The sequence below is a fragment of the Castor canadensis genome, chromosome 12 (genome assembly GCF_047511655.1).
Source record: "Castor canadensis chromosome 12, mCasCan1.hap1v2, whole genome shotgun sequence".
Classification (NCBI taxonomy): domain Eukaryota; kingdom Metazoa; phylum Chordata; class Mammalia; order Rodentia; family Castoridae; genus Castor; species Castor canadensis.
In genome coordinates, this window is record NC_133397.1 from 55,549,627 (window position 1) to 55,555,626 (window position 6,000).

The following is a 6,000-nucleotide window of genomic DNA, read 5'->3' on the forward strand; positions in this document are numbered from 1 at the left end:
AATCAAGTGTAGATAAGGTACAATAAAGTTTTATAGGCACATTTCTAGAAATTTCATTAAAGAATACTGGGAGTGTAAAGAAGGAAATAATCAATTTTACATGAGAATGTAGTTAGCAAATATTTCAGAGAGGAGGTGGCAATTGAGCTGAATCCTGATAGATGAGCAGGGGCTCACCAGGTGAATAGAATATTTCAGCATAGCCTGCAATCAGAAAAGGCTTGGCAGGGTGAAACAGTTGGGCCCACTGAGGCATGGCATGGGCACTCTGGATGGTGAGATGGTGGAAATTTTCTGTTGAAAGATTTTTTGGCAGAGGTGTAATATGTAATAATATTTGTGCTTGAGTATAGTGGCTAGTTAGGGAATATGCAATGATACAGGTGACAGAGTGGAAAATTAAGTAGCCTTTACACATCCATTTCCTCACCAACATTTATTATTTTCTGTTGCTTTCATTTTAGCTACATAATACACTATCATACTGTAGTTTTTATTTACATTTCTCTTATGATTAAAGAAATCAAGCAACTTTAATAAGAATATTGTCCATTTGGAAATCCTTTCTTTGAAGAGACTTAAGTTAAAATTTTGCCCCCCTTTTTTTTTTTTGGTAGTATTGGAGTTTGAACTCAGGTCCTTGTTCTTGCTAGACAGATGCTTCACCACTTGAACCAAACCCCAGGTCTTTTTTTGCTTTAGTTATTTTTCAGGCAGTCTCTTGTGTTTTTGCCTGGGGTTGGCCTCAGACCATAATTCTACCCATGTCTCCTGCATAGCTGGGATTATAGACACAAACCACCATGTCGGGCTTGTTGTTTGAGATCAGGGTCTCCTAACTTTTTGCCTGGGCTGGTCTCAAACAGTGATCCTCCTGATCTCTACCTTCCAAGTACCTGGGATTTCAGATGTGCACCACCACACATGGCCCCTCTATTTTTCTATTATCTCTTTTCTTCTTTAGTTATAGGAGCTCTTTGTATACTTTTATTAGAAGTTTTTTTTATTAAATCTTTCTCTCTCTCAATATATGTATGTATGTATGTATACACACACATAGTGCACACAATATTTCCTTCTATCTGGACTCCCAACTTGAGATTCTGTTATCATAATGGCAGTGTAAATTCAGAGCCTACACTCAACAATTATGGAACTTTGGGTTTAGATTTCTCCCAGGAAAATATTTTCTTTACTTGGAGCTCAAGGAGACAGCAAATTGTTTGCAACTTATCTGGTCTGATGGATTAACCTTTTCTATCTCTTTTTCACCGAGTATGAAGCTATTTGAAAGTTCAGGCTTTAGCAGATGTCCCAGTTCTGACCCCTGTACTTCAGGGGCAAGGGCACGCTTGTCCTTATGTGGACATTGAACCCTGGCCCCCTGCCCCTGAATTTTTTCCCCTGGCAACAGGACATTTTTCTCTTTCTCCTAACTTAAATTATGTATTTCATTGTTATTTTTTGTTATTTTTACCCAACATTTCTGTGTACTTTTATCACAAAAGTTGGCTCCAATTAATTAGCTCAGTCTGCCAAGGGGTATGAGGGTGTGTTCATGCGTGTGTGTGTGTGTGTGTGCATGCGTGTGTGTGTGTGTAATGCAAGGGATCAAGCCATGAATGCTAGGCTAGGCTAGGCAAGTGTTTCGCCACTGAGCCACACTCCCCCAACCCATGTAGGAACTTATTCTTCATTCATTTTTGAAAACTCTTTCAGACATTTTGATACAATTACTTTTCCTTTCCCAAAATATGCTACCAATACTTTTAAGAATACATGTGACTTTCTAAAATGCTACTTCATTACCATGGAAGGAAACATAACTTTTGTGTGTGCTGCCATCTCTGGAATGATGGTATGGCAAAGTCACACATTGTTAGGGAATTCTGGGCAGCTGGGGCAGTCTGAGAGAGGGTTTAGGGTGGCAAGCATACTTACATTTGGTAAGTTAAGAAATATAAAATCCTTTCTTGTTTCATCCCTTCAGATAAGTGTGTGCCCACAAAACCCCCAACTCGTCCTGCTTACTTTCTCCTAGCTTTCTGTACTTAAGTAATTAAAGCAGCAAATTTTTCCCTAACCTCCACAGCTTGTTTGGAATCTCTTCCTAAACCTGAGTCCAAGAGTCCTGCATTTGGCTACTGGAACACTCTTGTCTGAGTTCTGCCTCTCTGGGGATGGATCCTCAGAACCAGCATCCCCCCACTGCTCCTGCTGCTTTTTCACATCCTGCCTTAGTCATCCTGCCTCCACAGTTACCTCTCCTCTTGGGAGATCAGTTGCTTCACAGCTCCATCCTACTGTGTCACTGTGCTACCTGAGTCACCACACGCCCCCTTCCAGTGTTACCAGCCTGGGCTCCTGCCCCCACCTTTCTATGTTCAGATAAAATCAGTATCGCAGACTAGTATAGAGGCAGTTCCATTTGCTAGACTGAGCCAGCCTGGCCTTTACCAATCAGTAGGAGATTGCATTGTTTTTAAAAATGCAAGTTTTAAAAATGCATTATTGTAAGAACTTTTTATTGTAGAAAATTTCAACATATACACAAAGACAGAGAATAGTCTAATAGACCTCATGTACCCAGCTTCCAGCTTCAACAGTTTCAACTCTTGACCAATTTTTGTTTGTTTTTTGTGAGACTGGGGTTTGAACTCAGGGCTCTGTACTTGCAAAGCAGATGCTCTACTTCTTGAGCCACACCTCCAGTTAATTTTGTTCTGGTTATTTTGGGGATGGGGTCTCATGAACTATTTGCCCAGGCTGCCCTCTAGCCTCGATTGATCCTCCCAATCTCAGCCTCCCAAGTAGATAGAATCACCATTGGCCTGGCCTGTTCAACCTTGTTTTATCCCTACCTATACCACACCTACTGGCTTATTTCAACACAAACGCCAGGTGCCATATAATTTCTTCTGTAGTTTCATATGTGACTCTTGAAAAGGAGATAACTTTCTTGAAAGAATAAACACAATACACTATCATACCTAAAATTAAAAATCATGAGTACTTTCTTAATAGCCTCAAATATCCAGACAGAGTTTTTTAATTGAAATCTAAATAAGGAGTAGAAATATATGCCATTGGTTCATGTACCATATATATCTTTTATTCTTTAAAAAAAAAAAAAAAAAAAAGGAAAGAAACCTTTGCATTGTGGAAAATTTTAAGGATAGTTAAGGGGATGCATAAATAAGGCAATGTTCTCCAAATATCTGTAGACAATTATCCATACCCACTGCTAGTGACTATTGCTAGTTTCTTCTGTGTGTGTGTTCGTACAAAACTTTATTAACAAAAACAGACATCTGGCTGGATTCGATTCACAGACTGTAATTTATTTGCCCTTACTTTTAAATTTTTTTTAAATGAAGCATAATACTTATATCTATTTATCAGGTACTTTGCAACAATTTGATACATATATACAACGTGTACTGATTAAATTAGAGCAATTAGCATTTCCATCTCCTCAAACAATTATCATGTCTATATATTGGGCCCTATTTCTATTCTTTTGGACAATGACAACAAAACTTTTATCACTAGGCTTTTGGCCTCACTCACTCTTAATACTTCCCTCTAAGTTAGCTAGATACCCAACCTAAACTAGATATGGTGGTACACACATCTAATCCTGGCACTTGAGAGGCTGAAGCAGGAGGATGGCAAGTGTGAGGCCAGACTGGGCTACATAGTGAGATGCTATCTTTAAACAAATGAACAAACAAAGAGCAACGAAAATAAACCCAAACCCAGGTACCTAACTTCTAAGATACTTCTCAGAATGAAGTCACAGAGAAATCCTAGCACTATCGTGGGATCCTAAATGACAACACATGTAGCCCCATGTGGAATGACCAGTCTCTCCCCAAGACTCAACCCAGATCCCTGTAAAACTCTTGAAGACACTATCACTCTGAGAACAGCATGCCCTAACCCATAGCCTGGGTCTATTTTTCTTATTGGACATTTTCCTTGCACTCACTGGTTTTTCTCTGGATATGAGAATTGTAAGAAGTAATTCTGATTTCTCAGAAAACTAGAATCCAAGAAAGCCCTGTCACTCAGAAGTAGTTTTATTGATTGATAAGAATAAAAAGGAATTCAGTTAAAAAAAAAAAACCTTGTTCTTTTTGTATAAAATAGAAAGATTGATGTAAAATAAGAAAATAAGCCCTTTCATAATTGCAGATTCAGCTCAAACTTTTGATTATACAGTTTCTAAATTTCATTGTTCAAATAAAACCATATATAACTTGGAGATTATTTTGCTATCCTAAGTGATTTGTTGCTATTTGCTCTTAAGTCATAGCTGTCTACCCTCATCTTTTAGTCTCCAGTTCCAAATTCCAATGGATTATCCAACTGTAGGATTAGAATGGGCTAGGGCTAGGGGTTACAGGTCAATAGACAATGCTTAAAAATCAAATCAGAACATGTCAAATTACTCTGAAGACAGATCCCATGTAAAGCTTCAAGAAATAACAAAGTGCTGGAGGAGTGATTGTGTGTAATGTTAAATTTAGAATCAGATCAGTAATTTGGGGATGGTGTTTAGCTGGAAATCACTGATGCCTCTCACCTTCCCCTTGGAAAAATGTCTGCTATGTTGCAATCACAGAGTAAATGCCAAATGCCTTCTGGGATGTTCTGATCCTGCAAGAATACCCCCTTCCCCAAGCTCTCATCTACTCTGTGGGAAAGCTTTTTGAATTTCCAGTCTCTAACATGCCATACCTGCACCCTGGCCATCTAACTCTAACAAGTGTGTGGCTGAAGTCATCCCTAAGATCGCTTGACTAACCAAAAATGCCCGAGGGACACAAGGGAATTAGAGAGGTAGTACTTGTGTCTGTTTGGAGCTTTATATGAGACTCTTGACAAGGAAGAGAAATTGCCACTGGAATTCATACTGACGTTAGAATCAGTAGTCGTAGTGTGTCTTGATAAATAAGCATAAAGGGAACACAGTAAGAACGTTGTTCCATAGGTGTAGAGAAATAAAATAGTACAAAATAAGACACTAAGCTCTTTCATAACATGAGTTAAAACTTTTGTTTATTCTGTTTCTGAATTTAACTAGAGCCATAAATACATACCATGTATGAGATTATTTTACTAGCCCAAACAATTTGTTTCTACTCATTCCTCAAGTATAACTTATCTACTCTCATTTCTTAACTCTCCATTTTCAAATTCTAACAGATTATTCAACTGGAAGATAAGACCAGGCTACTAGTTGAAGATAAATAAATGATACTTAATACACAAAGAAATGAAATACCTAATGCAAATATTTGACAATTTTATTCAAGTATGAAATGAGTTGGGTGCTAAGATTTATAAATACAACCACTCTGAATTTTTATTGATAACATGGTGAATTGTAGACTTGACTGTTGACATCATTGGACACACATGAATAAAGGGCAAATATTTGTACATGAGAACATAGGCAAACTAGTTGGCTTAGAAGAAAACTTAAATCTATCTTTGTAAAGGAAGCTAAGAAAATGGAGTCAAATCACATAAGAAAAAAAAGATGAGCTGGTGGAGTGGCTCAAGTGGTAGAGCACTTGCCTAGGAAGCATGAGGCCCTGAGTTCAAACCCCAGTACTACCACCAAAAAAAGAAAAGGAAAAGCTAGGTTATCTTACCACTCTATACGATAAAACATGTTAATTATCTTAAGCCAGTTTATTCAACAAAAAGGACTCCTCAACCCAGAGGTAAAAAAGAAAACCTCTGAGCTTCTAAAAAACAAGAAGAAGAAGAAGAAAAGAAGAAGAAGAAAGTAATTACAAGTTTAAAAAGTAATACACTAAAGCTTACAAACTTTACTGATAGAAAAATTTCTCATACTTTCAACTCATTTAATTGAGTTGATTATTTTCTTCCCCAGGCCACAGAAGACTAGAAGCAATAAAAATGTTTTGCCAGTACTTATAGATCCTACCATTAACTATGATCCTACAGTGTTAACTGTGAGTAGTG

The 6,000-nt window shown here is 37.7% G+C and overlaps 1 non-coding gene across 1 annotated transcript; it reads left to right on the top strand.

Moving 5' to 3' along the window:
- Nucleotides 1–5,555: 5,555 nt before the first annotated feature.
- Trnap-agg (transfer RNA proline (anticodon AGG)) lies at nucleotides 5,556–5,628 on the top strand. Its single transcript has one exon. It is a non-coding gene; the product is annotated as a tRNA-Pro (tRNA).
- Nucleotides 5,629–6,000: the final 372 nt, after the last annotated feature.